Here is a 21,074-nt window from a genome sequence, read left to right as displayed (position 1 = left end):
GGTCGGTTCGAATCTCAGGTGGAACTGCCGAAACTTTTGCCTTCATATAGGTAATATCTAACATCAGACAACTTTAAATATTAACGATAAATTTTGCAGTCGCTCTTAACTAACGGAAGCGCAGTTCGGTTTTATATCTCGCGGTTGTCTGGCGCTAACTTAGCAAAGTGCCGAGCTTTATTATTGACTTTGGTGTAAGTACATCTATATACGTGAAGGTAAGAAGTCTGGTTTTGCGACACTATCGCCGAAATCTGAAAACCATATTCTGTAATGGAACACAATGGTATTCCGAAGCATTGTAAAAATAGTAAAATCAGCTATTTTTCTCAATTTCTGAAATGTTAGCCACTCTATTTTTTTTAAGTATTATAAATGTGTCTACAATTGTAGCTAAAATAATAGGTATATATAGTCTAGGTATATTGTAGCTAAAATAATAGGTTTTATATCATATTTTATAGTTATTCATAATTTATTATCGTAGCTTCGTCAGCTTCCGATGGTATCAATTCAAAGTAAAAATGCAGCCTATACGTTAATTGGATAATAAAAGTCCACGTTGACAGGTAATTCACAACTCCTAGGGGAGCTTTTGCCTATTATCATTTTTTCCATCGTGGAAGAAGGGCTACAAAAAGAACCGCTAAGGTTTTCACTTTTTATTGCACTGCGCGCAAACGTGCCAACTTTCTTCCCTATATAAATTTAATAGATGTTTACCAAGTATTTTTCTTGGTATATAGGGCCTCTCCTCTTCTATTCATCTGTTGTTCGCATGAAGGATACACGCGGGAAGAAATATAGGGCGGTCATTTTATTGACTTGTTTACTCACCGTCGCCGTGTGAGAGTACCAGGAAAACGTATTCTAGAAAATTCTCTCGAACTATACGGTCATATCATAGAGTGGTATGGTCATGTGTTTACATTGGTATGATGCTGTGTATATAAAATTGCTTCGCGTGGAAAAGCCCTCCTAATAGAAATGCTACAAAGAAGGAAGTAATATGATGAAACAATGAACGAAGCGAAATATGATTATATGCACAAACTCATTTATATAACAACCGATAATTTATCAATTGCGACTTATTCTTATATTCGTTGATTGTGTGAGCTTGTATTTAATTAAATATTTTTTAATTGTATTAAATGCATCTTAACATGATATAAAAATAACGGTTTTTATAATGTAACTAAAAAAACAATGTTAAATAAAGTGATAGGTGTTTAAATAAAATATAAACACAAAACCTGTTCGACAATGGGCGATACACAATAGTCTGATCAAAAGAAAATTATACAGTTTTCCGTATAAGAATTGTCGCCACCAAACCCACCCCTTAGGGCACGATTGTCGGCTGGGGGTGGCCACCTGTATTTTCTGGCTCTCGATCGCCTCCACAGATGCATTATCGTTATCTGCGATCGTTATGACGCTCCATATCGTTAAAACGGCGTTATACCAGACAAACTTTGTACATCTTATCCAACTTTTGTGTTTGTTCTTCTTGTGCCGAACTCAAAACTTTATTCGCTCGCTCGCGTATTCGCCTATATTACTCTATCGAACGGCTTCTCATTATGTGTTCAATACTAAAATTTTACTAGTTAGCTACTTTACAACTTTTCAGATAAATTTTGCCCCCATTCAAATCGGCGCGATTTTGCGAGATGATTAGGATAAGACTTGTTTTAATATGATTTATTATAATTTTTAATTTCTTTATCCTTTCAATGCACAAGGTATGATTTTATAATTTTTAAATTTTTCCATTGAAAAAAAATAATAAAATTATTTATGATAGTGTGAGAATATAAAACTCTTAGTGTGTGTTAATACAACTTTATTTTTTCAACCTGATTTTTAAATAATTTAGAACTGTTTTAGTATTTTTCTTATTTAAAACATCAGTTAAAGGACAATTTTTTCATTCTACGACCAAGCACACATTTATTCAAAATCTGCCTGGGGTTGCTCAGCTCATGCAGCAGGTGCTTAATTCAATAGTCTGTGTCATGATGTATTGCCGTAAACATTTTGTGCATTTCTGCAGTAATTAAAAATTATTTGGAATCTACCGTTTTAATGAGTTTATCCGTGTTTGGTTGATAAATATGATTTATCTTTAAGCTTATTTACCTTATTATAGCAGTTTCTTAACTCTAACAAAATTTACAAATCACTATCACTTTGTCATAAAAAATTGTAAAATAATATTTATTTTTTTTACAATTGTCAATTTTTTCCATTTCATCCGCAATTTTTCTCGCAGCTCAATTTTTGATTTGCAATTGTATTGGGCAACCTTTTATTTTAATTTTGCTTATAAATGCTCTTTGCGATTCAAGTCTGGTGACTGTACAGACCATTATAAAAGCGTTAAACTCTTGCAGCCCCTGCTTTTTCGCGAAGTATGGCACGGAGCGTTGTCTTGCCGGAATTGGATGGTAGCGTGATCTGTGCTTGAAAATATTTTTCTATAGAAATCCATTCAAATTGATTTTAACACTAAAATATAAATGTTAGTATTTACACCACCCCTGCTGCCGTAATGCAACTCCAGACCATACAGCTTCCGCCATATTATTTGACTTTGGGTACTATTCAATCAGCCCTCCGGTTCTTCGACGCACGTGTATTACACCGTTCTAAAAAAAAGTACGATTATTTAAAAAAAAAAAATTTTCAAGAGATTTTAAAACAAATGATGTTTTTAAATATTGTATTGTTTCGCCTGTATTATTCTAGAATGTGTGTCATAAAATTAACAGACCTTTTCTGAATAGTTATTAAATGTGTAAATGCTTTGTTGTTGTCGCTATTTTATAAGTAACATTTTGACAGGATATAATCACAAAACCAACTTGAAATGTTTTTTTAAATACATCCTTACGTATTTTTTAAAATTAAAGTAATTTTGACGCGAGCCGGATTCGGCCCGCGGGCCGCTGTTTTTTCAGGCTGTTCTAATTTAATGACGTTACGCCCTGCATCATAAGTTTTTTATTCATTTGTTTAAAATCGCAAGGTTATACCGGTATGATAAATTTTGTCATTTTTTATAACTTTAATAATAAAACTGATTTTTTTCTTCTTTCTCATATATTTTATTGCGTTTCTGCAAGACATTTTTTCCATGTTCACGTTTGTACATTTTTCTATATTCCATATATTATTTATTTATGGTAACATGGTTTTTATGTAACAAAAACATATCATACAAAAAAGAAACATAAATACATTCCTATTCTTCGGACACGTCCTCTGTATTGTCTTATCAATCGATTCCCACGCAAACTTAACCTTGCGAATAATGAGCAGATTTTTTTCTACCATAACTTATTACATAATACGACATCCCTTCTGTTTACTTTTCGTATTAAAAATCCACCGCGCATCATGAATACGAACGCAGTTACACGTGTTCCTTTTAAATACGAGTTTTGAATCATAATGCGTTCCCTGCCATCGGGCGGCCAGCATCTGTAGCGAGCAATGCTGCCAGCTGTAGGTTACCAGGTTAGGTAATATAAATTCGACCTTACGGTATCCTATAGAGTACGGCGTGGAAAAACACGTATATATACAGGCCGTGGATAAGGTTTTGATAAACACGACGCCGGTGGTAGGCGTCGCCATGGTGACGCCAGCTTGCGCATGCGCGTCCCTCCTTCCATGGGCGGGCCAGCACGGCAGCCTGTTGAGTCACAATCAGTTGCCTCAAGAACGTCGGTGATGTACCACTGACCCATAGACAATCCCGAACCTCCGACTCATCATCATCGGAAGGACGATCTGTCTATTAGTCAAAGTACAGTCCACCGGACGTGAACGCAATATACCAACTGACAGCAACGCGAAAAAACGTGAACATTCAAATGTATATGAAAACTGATCATGAATACATTAAAATTGACAATTTAAATTAGTGTTTTAAAATATCTATATAGACTAATAAACATTTACGAATGTGTATATATTAATTAATTTAATATAATTCTATCTTCATTATTAATATAAATAATATTAAAACTTTTTCGACAATAATATGAAAAAAGTCCTTATGATATAGCCTGTACATCTCGAATTGGTAGTTATTAGTTCGGGTATACAGAACGAATTTAGTAGAAAAGATTATATTTTTAACTATTGATAAATAAAAACTTATATAAAAAGACAATATTTGGTTAACAAAACGTTGACGTGTTCCTGATTGGTGGGTTCCGTCGGCCTGCCCTGACTACGTACAACGTATCCACACAGGAAGTACGAGCGGAAGATTTTCTGTCCTTGTCTGAATCGCGGGAAGCAGCGCAGAGCCGTCCTTGTCTCCTATGACTATCCGTATAATCAGGTATATACGTCATATTTACGTATTTTTTATATACATGTATATATGTTGCTGTAAACACGTGGTAAATTTTTAAAATTCACGCGAAAGCTCTCGTCTCGAGTTACGTTACGTAACTTGCATACGGTTAGCTTATGCATGTTTGTAGGTATGTGTCACGGATTACATTTTGGTTATGTACGTATATACGTCAATCTGACGCCTGCCCGTGTTACGTAACGCAGCATCCGCGTTTGCGTCACACTGCTCGGTGTGTATCAATCAAAGGGTGACGTGCCTAAAACGTGACCTTGGATATCGATTGGCGAACAATGCGTGGTCGTGTCGGAAAATATATAAAATGGAATGGTTCTGATAAGAAAAACTACGTTATTTACTATTTCGTATGCTTTGTGTCAAAAGGAAAAATATTTGAAAAATAAATAAATTTATTCAAATTCTTGAAGTACTATTTATTTACAATAATAAATTATATACATTTTGTATTAATGTATACTAGAAATTAAATCTATAGTAATATAATACAAAATAATTGATGTACCTATAATGAATTTGAAAATAAATATTTATGTTTTTAATATGTATATGTCACGAGTTCATAAATAAGAGACGTTAAAAATCAAAAGTGGTCAATCATCATTTTTACTAAAAGTATGTATTAAAAATATAATAAAAATTTTAAGAACGTCCAACTTAATTAATAAAATCGATTACATCAGACCCACTTTTGCTTTCTAACGACTTGTTAATCGATTGCAAAAGTGTTGAATGATTTTGGGGTTAAAATTATATTCAAACGTTTACAAAATAGTAAGTAATAAAAAACGCATTAAAAGAAGATAAGGTAATTCCATTGTCGCTGAAAGTAACAATGTAAAACTTCTTAAGGTAAGTTATTTATTTCTGTGTAATGAACATCGTATACATATGTATGTAAATAGCCAGATAAATCTGTGTGATATTTTTATAAATTCATTTAAATTCTTGTAGTAAAGATTACAATAATAGCGTTTGTCAAAACTTATTGTAATGCAAAATAAAAAATATTTTTTAACATTGAAGGACGCATAGGAGATAAATAAATAAATTTTGCATTTAAAAACAAGTTTAATCTGTACGACTTAAATATAGTATACAATAAATTAATAAGTGTGAAATTGCTTTTATGTTTTTGTATTGCATATATGATTTAATCACAACTAAAGTGTAAAAAATTGCAATTACCGATTTAAAAATTCTGATGTATATATTCAGAATAATTTGGTCTAATAATAACAAGCAGAAAGTAATGGCATATAATGTTATAAAAAAATTTAAAATTTTTAAGATGAAGTATATTTGAGTTTAAAAACTAAATTTAGCAAGTCATAAATACATTTTAATAATTTTCATAAATCAAAGTAGAAATAAGAAAAAAGATCTTAAAAATTGTGAGTTTTTAAAAAAATCGTCTCATAAACTTTTGACAATTCCACTGTCGCAAAAATAATACTGCAAACTTTGTGATGTATAATCATTTTTTTCTGTATAAAAAAAATTTATAAAATAACCAGATATATCTTGGTGATATTTTTATTATAATAGTTCATTAAATGACTCACAGTTTTAAGTTATTTTTGTTAAGTTAACACTTATATTAGGTATTAAAAATGACGATTGCAAAATGTAAAAATATCTTTTTATTGAGTAATATAATTTAAAAAAGTCAATTTGCATGCCTTAAATATATCTACATAAATTACTAAATAAATTTGTGCAAAGGTAGTTAGTTTTCTTATTAATGCATATATTAGGTGATCACAATTAAAGTAAATGTAAAATAATGCGATTAACGATTATTTAATCTGATTTATAAAATCAAAATAATGTTTTATATTTTTATATTGTTCACTACACTGACGAAAAGTAATAATTAGGTTAATAATTACCTTAAAATCTTTAAAATAGATTTAATCAAATAAAAAAAATAATAAAAATATCAATTATTTGCCTGTACTAAAAGTCTTTGATTTATTAATTCGTTTGACTTGATTTAAGAAAATCTATTGGTCCAGATTATTTGCTTTTTACCAACTTTTGAGTAAATATATTTTTTTTACTTCTTAAAAATAGAGAGTAATAAAAAAACACCTTATTATTATTTGCCAATTCCATTGTCGCTGAAAGTTACACTGCAAAATTTTTCCTGTTTAAAAATGATAAATAAAATAACATGATAAATCTAGGTCATATTTTCAGTACTTCATTAAAATTTTTAACAGTTTTAGTTTTTTATTGTTATGCAAAATAAAACAGCATTTTTAAAAAAGTAATTTCAAATCATTTTTAAATCATTTTTAAAACAAATTAATATGTGTAACGTTAATACACGTTTTTATTATTTCGTATTTAATTAAATCACGATAAAAGTATAATTGTGAAAAAAATCATCCTATTTTAACGTCATCATAACGATTTTAAAATAATGCATAAACTTTAAATATTATAATGTTTTAATGTTTATATACTTCACTGGTAAAATTTAAAGGATAAAATAAGTCAAAAATTTTCCCAAACTGACTTAATTTCCAAAATTTAAAAAATCATTAAGAAAATTTTATTTATTTACTTGTTTTAAAGTACAAATAAGAAAAAATCCCAAATAGTTTAAAATATCTGATTTATTCAAACGTTTAATTTGCTTATAAAAAAATTTATTAGACCAGATTTATGTTGCTTTTTTACGACATTTATATTAATGGCAAGAGTAGCATCAAAATTATAATTATACATTTACAAAATAGTAAGTAATAAAAGAAGCCATAAGAAGATTCGACAATTTCATAGTCGCTGAAAGTAGTACTGAAAAACTTTTTCTGAATAAAGAATATAATATAAAGTAACTAGATTAAATATAGGTACTTTTTTCATCACATCAATAAAATTGAATAGTTTTTAATTTTTTTAGTAGAGTTCAAATTTTTGGCATTAGCTAACATAATGCAAAATGAAAAAAAACACATAGATCTCTATACGAAAATATGAGAGATATAATTACCAAAGAAGTTCAACATTTAAAAACAAGTTTAACTTGGATGAATTAAACTTAATTGATTACTAAATAAATATTACATAACATACATTTTTATATGATTACATAAATAGTTCATTCAAAAAAAAAAAAGTGAAAAAATGCGAATAAAAATATTAGTTTTAATACAGTTTTAAATTTTTTACAAGTGAAACATAATAGGAAACATTTTAAAATTTTACAAATAAGTTTATCTTATTTCATATACTTATTCTTAACAAATTGCTTAGTAACACTTTTATGCAAAAAAAGCATATACTCTCTGATTTTATATATGTAGTATTATATATTATATAGTATGTTTGATTAAATATGTCTAATTAAATTTTAAAATTTAAAAATCTGTCTTAGAGAGATTATTATATTAAAAAAGTTTTTGTTATTTAAAGGTAAAATGATTTTCAGATCTAAATTACAATTTTTAAACTTAATTTTATTAATTTTTGATTGAGTGTGTAATAAATGTGCTATTTTGCACTTACTTTTATCTACATTAGTGTATACATAAATCCTATTGTCCATTATGTCTTACAATTAATAATTTTTTCACATTAAATTCATTATAAAAAACTAAATTAAAAATAGTACCTATAGTTATGAACATAACACTTATTTAACCATAATTCCACAGGTAAAAAACGTCACGTTTTAAATTGTGAAACGTACGTCAATGAAAAACAACACAGTATTGTATGGCACACGCGTGACAGTTATGAGAGCTTTTAACGACGGTCCGTCAAGTCCAGACACAAAAAGCTCTCCCCGTCAGCGATACTCCGATTGTCACCGGAGCCTAATCCGCGGCACTCGTTCGCGGATGCAGAGGTCCTTTGTCCAAGGTCTAAACCCTGGTCCCCTAATTTTCAGTTATTTGTTCGAGTCGCGCCATTGTCCCGGCGGCATTTAAAACAATCAGCGAGTTTATCATAAACACCGCGTTTACTCCCGTCCAGCACTGAAAGCTTTGCCGACTGTACCTGGCCCCATAAAGCTTGCTTGGTTTTGTTCGATAGATGTCAGCGCCAGACATTTATCTGCTCGGATCTCGGAAGAAAGCTTGCTGCAGAATAAAGCTCTGCACACGACGACACTAAATAACTTTGTATCTGACAAAACGGGAGGCTTCGTATATGCCACCCGATACTACCTCACTTACTACACGTCTTTCGTGTATCCATCATCACATGCCTTTGTATATTATATCACATCAAATCAATACGTACCAAATTTTATTACGTGTAACATATAAAGAGTGATTCACGAATATACAGCTACACAAAGAAATACGAATATCACATTTCTTCACAGTAATTTTACCTAATAAACATAGATAAAATATTAGTTACATTGCATCTGGAGCATAAGCATCCATTTGTTATTTGTTGAAAGTTTGTTAAAATATTATAGAAATGCGATGAAAAAATCATCTCGCGGGACACAATGTTTCTTTGACCCTCAGGCCACATTACTTCGGACTTTTATTTATAGGGATATTGTGCGCAGGAGGTGTACAAATATAGGCTACGCAATAAAAATAAACTAGAAACATCTTTAAGGGCCGATATTGAAGTGATATTTTGTAACGTATTAACAACGATATTCTAACAAACGACATAGTAGTTGGGCTCAAATTTTTTCCCCGCATATATTAAACAAAAAAATAAAAATATTTTTTGGCATAAATTATAAAATTTAAACATATGAGATTATAGCAGTTGTACAATAATATAAAATTAAAGCTTATGACACGTATTGATTTAAAAAAGGCACTTCGTAATACCCTTAGGTTTTTAAAAAGTTATTTTTCGTATACAATTTACACCAATAGTAGGATAAAAGCTATTTACAAGTCTTACAACTTTTATAAGTAGAGATTCAAGTACTATAATCTAAGGCACATATTAGATTATGTTACAACTTTCATTCAACTTCTCTTAGCCTATCATAGAATATTCTTAGATGTGAGGTTACAAAAACATAATTATTTAGATAGCATAAATAATAATTTAGCGTAACAGAAAAGGGCATTCAAAAACACAAGTATGTAACGATTTATAAGCATCATATAAAAAAAATTTACAACATCCACATATAAAACTTTAAAATTATATATTACCCATCTTCACTTTTAACCCTAAGTTAAAATGTAAATATCTTCATTTGAGTTGTATTGATTTTTAAATATTTATAAATCTATAGGAGGTATTATAAAACAATATTTTTCTTACAATTTAAAGATATAAAACAAAGTTGATTCGATTCTATCATAAGAGGGATGCTTCGATTGGGTATAAGAGCAGAACAACGACGTTTAGTGCGGTATGTCATTATCTTCATACAAAATAATAAAGTGGTCCTTTGCCTTATCCTAGACATTATGTACTTTAGCTTGGGGGAAACTTTGCTGAATACGGAAATTGCTTTGTCTTTCAATACCTAAAAAAAGGACAAGGGCGATGCGCTTTTGATAGTTTGCCGCGTGCATTTATTTGAACGGTGGCGTTGCACTCGGGCGGAAAATATAAGAAAAACTTTGACATTGCAGAAACATGACGCTTAATATTCTTTGGATATTGGTTTTGCATAAAAATATAAATACAATAATGGTTATTAATATTTAAGCATGATTTTTATATAAAAAAAAACTGTCAACTGAAAGACAAATATATAAATATTTTTACAAAATATGTGCTCTTTATTACGTCGTTAGTTTATTAAGTGCTTACACATTTCATACAAATATTTTTTTATATTTTAATATCTGTGCACAAAAGTTAAACTCTTAGTGATATGATATATCACCATCACCATAAAATTCATCTCGAAAGTCGAATCTCCATCAAAATGAGTGGGGGTGGTTTTTCGGGAGTCGCGTAGAAATTTTGGCATTTCGCGTAATTTCCTTTTTCAATTTGACGTCTTCGTCGCGAATCCTTGGGGGTGCGCCTGTACAAACACGATTTCGTACAACGCGCTGCCGACCTCTCCCCCCTGCCAGCAGTCGACCACCTTTTTTATTATAATTCCTTATGGAGAGGAGCTTTTTGCCTGGTGCGCTTTCTTGAATATTTCCTTTTGCAATCAGTCCCGCGCCTAATACCCCACAGGAAACAGGTCTTTTCAATCATGAAATTCTCTTGTAATAAAATTTTCACTCGCACATCACCATCGCATCAGGCGCAATGACGAAAATCTCGAAATTTTCGAAACTTTACCCAAATATATTTTTAATGTCTTAACATAAAAGTATTAGTTAACAGTAAAAGTAATGAGACATATTCTCAAACTAAACGTATAGTACAATGGATACTTGAAATATTTTGTGACTGAGAAAAACAATCATAACATAGGCATATAATTTTTAGGCACTCTATACGAATAGTTTCTGACACCTGTTTCAAATAGAACACTTCTTGACCTTGATTAAAAAGTTCATTAATTAAACGCAACTCGATTTTTTAAAGACTTATTTACCTTTTAATTACAACACAATTAAATTTACATTGGACTCTTCATTCCGTTGAATAAACATATACAAATTTGCGATAGTTTTCAATAGCAGTTTTCCTTCCACAAAAAATTTAAAATACAATACTCAGTCGTATAGTTACTAAAAGTATGGTCTACTTAATAAAATTATCGTAAAAAAACGATTTTCACTTGCATTGTATATATTTTTAAGAACATTTTTTTGCTCTTGAACTCTTGAAAATCAAAGCGACCACAAGAAATAATGTTTTTGTACGTCTTCACATACATATGAAGTTGATCAAATATAATAAAATACAGAGCTGATTCTAGTAAAAACATTTAATTTTTTATATTAATAGAAAAATAATGTTTATATAAATTATTTTACGATTACTATGACCGTTTTATCATAAAAGTATTGTAGGTGTAACTTTTATGGAAGCTTTTTTTTGTTAAACGAAAATAAATACTTTTTATTTACTTTAACCCTGTATTGATTATTGTTTTTGGTCGCGTAACCTTAAATAAATAGGAAACCTATCAAAAGCTATAAACATATGTTACTAAATATAACTTAAAGTTGTCTAATACAGATAAGATAATATATGTTTAATATACAGTGATGGCATGGTAAATATTCGATTCATTGTCATTTTTGGTTTTAGCAGTTTTGGTTTAAAAAACCTTGTAAATGAGCCAGTCGTAAGAGAAAATAAAAAATAATAATAATTAGTAAAATATTAAGAGACACTTTCTCAAAAAAATTCTCAACGTTTAGGCACCGAATAATTTTGCATTAAATAATTAAGTAGATATGTGTGGATCATTACTCGCCATACAAAATTAATAACTACTATGAATAGAATTCTAGTAGGTGATGAGGTTGTGAATAATGTTACAGTAAAACAATACTGGTCAGCCCCTGAAATAATGACAATCCCGTTCTAACCCCAAATGGTGTTGTGTATATAGTTACATATTAAGGATGAAAATCAGACAAGACAATACATTATATAGATTACTATCTACAGTTGGATAATTAAAACTTATAACTGATTGAAAAACGACCGAACTTAGTGAATAAAAGAGGCACATATGTTTTTTGTAACACAAAAAGTGTCTATTTTAATTTAAAAACTAACGATTATCACTTATTAACTGTAAAATTACAATCTAGATAATAGATTTTTCTCAACATTTTTACAATTTTATAGTCAGTAAGTCATAGTAATATTCAAATAAAGACTCTTACTATTAAAATAATAAAGTTTTTATCACGAAAGAAACTTCATAAATCAAACTTTCAGTACCTATGTATATGCAGTTGACGTAGGCATTTCAAACATATGATTTTTACACGTAATATAATAAGCTTTAGCTATTTATGTATTTGTCTGTTTCGCCTTTTTTATAGTTAAATTTTCTTGCCACAGAACAGAGGTCAATAAAAAAAATCGTTAGCGTGGTTAAGATCTATGTTTATAGACACCTTTAAAAATTATCAATATTTTAAATTTCTGGCAACTAATTGTAATTATGTATTTATCATTTGTTAAAAAAATGTTATTTATTATTTATTTAAAGCACACAAAAACTGTAAAGTTGCGATCTATAATATTTAACCCCTTATTTTTCGAATCATACATCAGCACGTCCGTGCAGAGTTTCAGCATACGTATTTTTCGTTAGCGCAAATTTTCTCACGTACCCTCACCCCCTAGGCGCCTATCAGTGCTGCATGCATCAATCGAACATTATTTACAGCATCCCGTGTCGGTCCAGGGTGGAAATGGCCTGAGTGGCGAGAGTGAAAGTCGAACGTGACCTGAAACGGGACGCAACCGGAGTTCAAACCGCCTAGGCATCGGTCGTATTTTTCGTGCGGAGCTTTAGCGAAAATCCCGGCCTTTTAGGGGAAAGGTTAAATCTGCGGGATTTATTCACTTTTTCCTGAATATTTTAAAACGCGCATAATATGTGCTCGGACGTTCTTTTCCCCGTATACTGCTCCGCCTTCCGCGCACTCATCCCTTGCGTGTTTCCCCTTTGCTCTCGGGGTCGGGTCGCAGTCTTTTTTTTGAGCTTAAAAACCTGTATGTGTGTATTTTTAAAAGATTTTTTAATATTACATAAGATCGATGGATATAATCTATAGAGTATATTTTTATTAAATTTTTGTATTTATACTTGTATAAAGAATAGAGACATTTATTAAATCAAGTATAAAAAACAATTAATAATTATCTATTAAGATCTAAAAAGTTTGGCAAAAAAATTTTGACACCCTTTGTTTTATTTATTCAATTGTAATGTTTTTACCTTATTTAAATTCTTTGCTATTATTTTTTTACAATCAATGCTAACTTTTTTGTAAAATAGAAAAATATTGAGATTTTTTTAAAGCTTTTTAACAGAATAAAAACAATCAACAACTTATAAGTAAGTTATGAGACATCAGACTTTATTTTTAAGTTATAAAAACAGCTTTTAATAAAAATATAGAAATATGCATAATTAAAACTGATTTATTTTAATTATCCATCACGACAGTCATTAATGAATAATCTGTTATAATTTTTTTTGTCAAGAATTTAATAAAGTAAAATGTAGATACTCTCTTAAGTGAACATGGCTGGAATATGTTAATATGAAAAATTAAAGATATATTGAATGCATTTTGATATGAATGGAATTTTTTTTTTTATTTTAAAATAAGTCCTTCTTTTAAAATAAATCCTAATCGTTCAATCGTTTTTTGGCAAATTCACGCACTTATACGCAAGTTATAAACATTGGCCAATCAGTTGTCTCTTGGCAAAAATGTGTAAGCCCAAAATCTCGCTCAGAAGGGGCCATATGTATTTAAAGCTTATACACAGGACACCAAAATCATTTCTAGTTGGAGACTCACTCCAGTAAACACGGCAGATTTAAGTCGAACTCTCTAACTTTAGCTGAGTTTATACAAACTCGAATTCAAGCGAAGGTCGACCAACATCAGACCATTAAAGATCAAGAAGCAACCGCTTCTCTCTTCACAATAAACTATAGTTTGACGACTTGAATCTAAAGTTTAAACCACTTCGGAAATGAATGGATCTTTTAGTTGCAGTTCCGGAAAGCGAACATCACGTATACATTATCATAAATTCACAAAATTTACATTAATTTCATTATAATAATTGCACAATAATTAACTAATGCTTTGTCTTAAATCAAAATAAATACTCCTGACAATAATGCCATGATTTCTAGTATAAACTATAGTTTTCTGTCAGAAACAGAGAAAAAAATATTGTTATTTTATATTAAACTGTTTCAAAATATTGAAGTCTTTTAAACAGACAAACTAAATATTTTTGTAGTTTTAGTAATTGTAATAATTTTTCGTTAAAGTAAAAAAAAACGTTCCTCACAGTTCAGATTTTTTTTGTAATATTTATATCAAGTTCATTCTTATAAATAAAATTAAATCTTAATTAATATTACTTTTAATGGTGCATTAACTTTATAATCATTATTTTATTGCAATATTACCTAATTATTTTCATGTAAAACTTTGCTACATTATAATAAATTTAAGATTGTACAGTGAAATCTCAATATAGCGAACTTCACGGAAACAATGAATAAATTTCGGTATACTAAGAATTAAAGAGATGATATATTTTTATTTTATTTTTAATTACCATATTACTACAGCATAAAAATAACCTTTTTTGTTCATTTTTAAGAATACTGTATGAAACACAATAAAATTTGTGAAAAAAAAAATTATAAAAATAAATTGAGGGTCAGCGAAACACCTGTAATTTCGGTTTTGAACACATCTGGCACACGCCAAGTCAAGAACGAACTGAATTTGGAGAAATTTTGTGTCAAATTGCAAAGTAATTTTTAAATTCGGATCAAAATATTTCGTTATACTGAGATCAGTTTTCGGTACAATGAAAACATTTTGTATGAAAGTTTTTTGGGGACAACTTGAAGATTGTTACATGAAAGAAAATAATTTAACATCATATAACTTTAAATATCTAACCATTAGAGTAACTATTAAAAATAACCCACATTTAATATTCTGATAATTACATAAATTAAACTATGACGTTCTACTGATTTAAATTATTAAATGCTGAATTTTTCTTGAAGTGAACAAAAATCAATATTTTTATTTGATTTGTTTAAAAAAGATAATGACAGTTAAAATTTGAAAGACAATTATACAATATCTAATAATACATAATTGCCCAAAAATTATTTAATCTTATGCACTAGTTGTAAATAATAACAATAAAAGAAAGTCCGTTCCAAGCCTTTTATACTTATGTAAGATTAAAAAGTTGCAATTGCAATGTGGTAGACATATCAATGGCTTTAAAAAAAATCCATTTGGGTTCTTAAAAAAATTAAATAATTTAATAAAATAGTAGGAAAAAATGAGATTTTTTAGAATGGGAATTAAAATATGCATTTTTATATAGAGTTTTATTTACATAGTTTAATCTACAATAGTACAATATATTTATAATAATACAATAACACAGGACAACATAAGCTCTTCCATAAAAAAACTTTTGATTTCTCTTACTCGCAAAAGTAAAAAAAAAACTTTTCATACACTTGTAGAACTGATAAGGTGAATGAAAAAGTTTGTTAGCGAGAAATTGTACGCAGTTACGCAGCCGCAGGGTTAAAGGAGCCGTAGACGAGTGTTCTTCTTCGGAGGCAGTAGTCGGTGGGAAACTTGGCCGCAATCCGGTTAGCGGAATTACAAACTTGCCCAATCAAAATAATATTTTATATGAAGATTTATGACGCCGGGACGGCCGGGGGTGTTTTTCCGGTCCACGGGGGAGGGTTTTCCTCGCCCGACGTCAATCTGAATCATCTCTCGGCTACCCCTTGCGAAAAACCCACCCCGGCCCGATTCTCGCGCGCGTAATGGCGCTTATTTATCATAAGCCAGGGGAGACCCACCTTTGGCGAGGCTTAAAGGAGTATAATGTGAGCAGCGCGGGGCTCGTTTGCGAGGCAATAGATATTTTCCCACCTATCCGTCCGCCACCCCTTGACGGATTTCATATATTTCGTAGTTTTGGCCGATTTGTCTTCCCGGCACGAAATTTGAACTCTATCTTATTACGCTGTTTGGCCGCGTTAAGTTGATAAGGCACTCCAGTTGCTGCACGTTCTCTTTCGGGAGATGAAATATGTGTAGCCCACCCTGGGTGGTAGTGGTTGTTGGTAGTAGGGGCGAGTTTGCACAACTTTTACGACGTAAAAGTAAATTATGGGATTTGATGATGATGTCAATGAAATATCGTGATTAATTTTCATAAAATAAACATCATATAAAATGCTAGTTTAATGGGAAGTACTTAAAAGTATTTGCACTGAGTAATTAATTTTGCTTAATTGCAATATTTTATTTTAAATTGGGGCACAATAATAAAATTTTGTAATACCTTTAATTGCTAGATATACGCAATAAATCGTTATTCATACTTGTGAGAAGTCTCTATTTAATTCTCTACTCTGTAAATCGTATCGATTTGTATAAAAGGTGTATAATAATAATACATAAAACAAAGGAAAAATATTTAATTATAATAATAAAAATTGAATTTGTTCCGATTGATTTTTGAGCAGCCGGTAATGCATTCGATTGTTTCGACCAATGAAAAACAAGTATTTAAATATAAAACAAGATGGCCGACATCAACGTGACAACAGTTTTAAATAATTATTATTTATAAATAAAATTTTGTTAAGCGATAATAATTTTCATTAATTCATCATGTGCGTTGTTCGATTTGACTGAATATAAATAATCGGATTGCAAATTAACTAGGTATGTTATAACTATGAAAATGAAATATATACACGTGTGTAAGGAATATAAGCATACATTGATTAAGCTAGATAACAACCGTTAAACAGTCTTCTTAATGCAACTTCAAATTTTGAATTCCCGTCGACGGGCTCCGAGGCCGAAAAGTGAGTTTTTCCTTTATAATATCTAATCTTTATACATCATATTTAAATAGAATTATTCAAATTTACTATTTTAATATAATTCTACGGTGCAATTTTCATATTTTTGAGAGCTGCACATATTTATTATCCAGCATTACAGCTGTATGTAACAGTAGTTCTCACCTGCGGTAATAACACCCATTAGATACGGCCGTGGCGACAAATGTTGCAGACATTCGTACAATGGCGCAAAAATATCTGCGATTCTGATACACTAAAACCGGGCTTACGGCCTGATCCTGCAGAATCCCCTTTAATACACCAGAATACCTGCAACCTGCAACTTTGTACCGCGTATAATAATTTGGTGCGAGGCATATGGCTACGAGGAGGTGGCTAGGTGTTTTGGTACAAGGCACTTGCGAACAATATATATTCATGCTGGGAATGCGGTGTGCAAGATTCACTTTGGGTGTACGTCTGTCTTGGTTTTCCTCCGGCATAAATAAGTGCAGGCTGCATTGTTGCGCCATTATCGGGATATTGAACTTGGAGGTTAACTCCTTGCGAGGGTCCAATACCGGTGCGGTGCTAGGTGGGGTGGAAGGTCCTTGTTAATCGGTTCCGGTTATGGAGAATCTAAGACGCCATGTGCCTCTAATTGCATAGTCTGGCTCGGCGAGATTGAACCGTAAAATTATTATTTTAATATATTTTATATCTAATATATCTATGCAGTTAAGTCATTGCAACGTAACGTCTTGCGGTTGTAAAATATATGCAAATTTGAATGTTATCATAAATCGCAAGTGCATATGTAGCAAATGCATATATCATGCAGTCTAATGTTCTATTTGTGAACGTGTAATTTTAACTGCGGTATTGGATAGTCTTAATGTTGATTTGAGAATATTTAATTAAATTTACGGCAAAAGAAAACTTTTCATTTTTTTATTATACCCAAAAAAACTTTTTTAATTCTTAAAGTAGTTCTTATCATTGTTTTGCTATAATCACGAAGGTTTTTTATGTAACATTTATTACATCTTTTTTAAAAATCAAACACAAAGAAATATCTGGAATAGTTGTCTTACTAGCATATCAAATTAAATATTTTTTTTAAGGACTTTATATTATAACTTACATATTGTTTTGGGAGCGTAGCCTAAGGGGTTGTTGACCTTGCGGCCAATGAGACTTTTGTGTGAATCTAAATAGACTTTTTATTAAGTTATATTTGCATGTGACAAATGGACGATTAACAGCGTGACGTTTCTCCCGACTGCGGTGAAGGTAGCGCAGGTGGTAATGGTCGTAGATGATGCTCTGGGCTCTTGTGACTGCGTGCGGCGAGTGTCAGGTGTGACTCTTCGAGTGGCTGGTATTTTGAGAGTTCCAGGAATGATCTTCTGGTCTGTCGGTGAGGGCGCGTGGCTGGTTCCTCCGGTTGGCTGCTAGTAGATCGTCTGCGTCGCTGGCTCTCTGCTTGTCTCTGCCCTTCTCTGGCCGTCTGCCCTCTTCTTATCCGGGATTATATCCTTTAGGGGTTGCACGCTTGCTGGCCCATCGAAATTTTGCATCGAACTCCTAGCCAATCGCTGCAGTCGCTTCGTAGAACTCGAGAAATCGAATGTTGTATTTTCGAAAGCGAGATTTTTGCTTGACCAGACTTTCGAATTCTTCGGAAAGGGTTTGCAATGTAGTGATTTATTGAGTCCGTTTTGTCAAAAAGAGATTCTCGTAACGACTCGTGTTGTATGGGCAAAATAAATCTCTCTTGCGCCAGGATATTTGTCTCATTGTTAATGAAGAAACATTTTTGGTCAGAGTCATTAACAATGAGACAATTGCCTTTTATGTGGACCTATTTGTGATTGCAAAAACTGAATAGTTTAAAACGCATATCAATTTAAGATTATATTAAAATAACCACCATGATAAACGAGTGGTGAGTAGCTGACTATTAACCTGAAAGGTCTAGGTTCAAATCTTATGTGACTATTGTTCTTTTTCAATTTTTATAGTATCTGGAAAATTCGAATTTGTGAGTATTTTATAAATTTTGAACGATAATCACAAATTTGATTTTCCTTATTCCACTAATTAATACCGTGATGATTAATTCAAATTTTATTAGGTATTGAAAATTCTTGAATAATGAGCTACTTTAGCTCATAGAGAATATCTTATATATATGTTTTATTTATAATAATAACCTTTATATTTATGTAATAAATTAATTACGTAAAAAAACACTTAAAATTTTAATTTTATTTTTTTGGAATTTTTCTATATTTTACAATATTATTCGTATAATATGAGTCACCTAATAATTTTTATAATACTTTAATAATTATACTGCCATTTTTTTAGAAATTAAATAGCGAAACCGCATAAATGTAATCGTTGTTATATTTTTTTAAGTGTAATGGAATTACTGCAAAAAACTTTTAGAATAAAATACGTAACATGAATTTTAATTAAACTTTAATGCTTTTCGTTGATTTTTTTAAATCACCTTTTATACTAAACATTGAAAAGAAATTAAATTTTTACAATAAATTGAATAAAAAAACAACATATTGTTTATGCAGTACCAGTGATTAAAACTAGCTGTTACTGTTGTCAGATAATGTTACATGTCGTCAGTCGTCAGATAGTGTAATATTAAGTTTACTAACGTTTTAAATTGATTATACGTATATTGAAATGTAAAAGTCTATTAGGTAGAAGCATTTATGGGGTTCAGCGTACGAATAAGACGTATTATAGGCATTTGCACCATACAGTTAATACATTACGTTCTTGGGGAAATGCACTTTGGGCGCATCTTCTGGTGCACCACAGACGTGCAGCTGCTCCATCGGACTGTCTAACAAGTAACCTAATAATAAAAGCTCTCCTGCCATCCGGTCACAAGTGTACAGCCTCGCACGTGCTTCGCAGCCTTCCAATGCTACCGCTGAAACAATAATGAAATTGTCTCCGGCTTTCAGTCCCTTTCTTTCCGGAAGCGCAAAAATGCCCATATAAACCTATGAAACTGTCGCGCGACACTACCGAACATTCCCATTTGGCACGTTTCGCTGAAATAAAAATTTAGTTATTTTTTTAATAGTATATACTTATACTTGTGTACATGTGCTGCTCAACAAGTAACATAAGTATTAAAATAAAATTGAATTATCAGAATCGTTTGATGAGATATATATAGATGTTGCTTTTCTAAATAACAAACTATTGATATTATTTTTTTTTTTGCTAGGGTCTTGTATGGAATTATCTTCAGACCGTTTATCTTTAATTTATGAATTATTATTATTTATTACCATTAAGCGAATCAGATATCTTAATGAGATTTTATGAAATAAATAAATTGCATCTTTCACAAAGTTTTATTTCTGAATACTTTCATCTCTGATATTGCGTGATAACGATTTATAAATGCATGCTTCATTAAACTTTTTTTATTTAAGGTTATATATTTTTTGATAATTTATTGAAAAAAATTAGTGAGGATTGCCACCTTTGAATTTTTATATATAATGAATTTCGATCAGATGCAATGATTTTAAGAAAAAAGGGTTCAGATCGAGCACAAATCGAAATTGATTTATCACCCGAAAAATATTTAAAGCCGCCGGCGAAGAACCCGCGTTCAATGCAAATGTAAGAGCAGCCTTTGGGTGTGCATAAAAAATTGCGGAGGAGCAGGAAGTAGCAGAATCCTAATTTTCCACTCTTTTGAATATCCCAATATTCTTTTTGGCGTCGGAGGCAGAAAAATTTTAATTCAGTCGCTCAACGTGGAAAGGGTAGGGAGACGAGCTTTTAGTGCTTTCATCGTTTCGATGATAAGGTCATAACTTGCACTATGCGCATTAAAAGCTTTCGTATTACAATGAAATTTAGATTAATCTTTTAATAGTGCTTAAATTTTATGTATAAAATATATGCGTATTCAATAATATAATAATTTATTTATCGAAATTATAATTTGACATGTAGACAGACGTTAAGACAAAGCAAGTTCTAGCTAGCACTATGACCTCATCCTCTTAAATCTCCATCGAACCAAAAGTTTTAATCCTTTATTCGCGCGCCTTGGACTCTCAGGAAATGAAGTTGTAAGCCGCAAGCTCAACCTTAGGGATCGATCCTTCCGAGCTTTGAATAAACTGAGTTCGGCTAGTTTTG

The 21,074-nt window shown here is 30.8% G+C and overlaps 1 protein-coding gene across 6 annotated transcripts in view; it reads left to right on the top strand.

The window, feature by feature from the left end:
* bru3 (CUGBP Elav-like family member bruno 3) overlaps positions 1–21,074 on the top strand; it is a 731,908-nt gene that overhangs the window by 262,122 nt on the left and 448,712 nt on the right. For 3 of the 6 annotated variants that reach the window (XM_088194163.1, XM_088194158.1, XM_088194161.1), the window contains exon 1: positions 3,881–4,360. The exons of the other annotated variants lie outside the window; for them this stretch is intronic. The gene's annotated coding sequence lies outside the window, so the exon portion shown is untranslated. Of the gene's footprint in view, positions 1–3,880; positions 4,361–21,074 lie in introns of those variants that run through there. 6 annotated transcript variants of the gene reach the window in all.

The sequence above is a fragment of the Plectrocnemia conspersa genome, unplaced genomic scaffold, assembly GCF_051122295.1.
Source record: "Plectrocnemia conspersa isolate PC_06_02 unplaced genomic scaffold, ASM5112229v1 ptg000010l, whole genome shotgun sequence".
Lineage (NCBI taxonomy): Eukaryota > Metazoa > Arthropoda > Insecta > Trichoptera > Polycentropodidae > Plectrocnemia > Plectrocnemia conspersa.
Note: the sequence above shows the minus strand (reverse complement) of the source record. Positions and strands in the feature narration are given on the sequence as shown.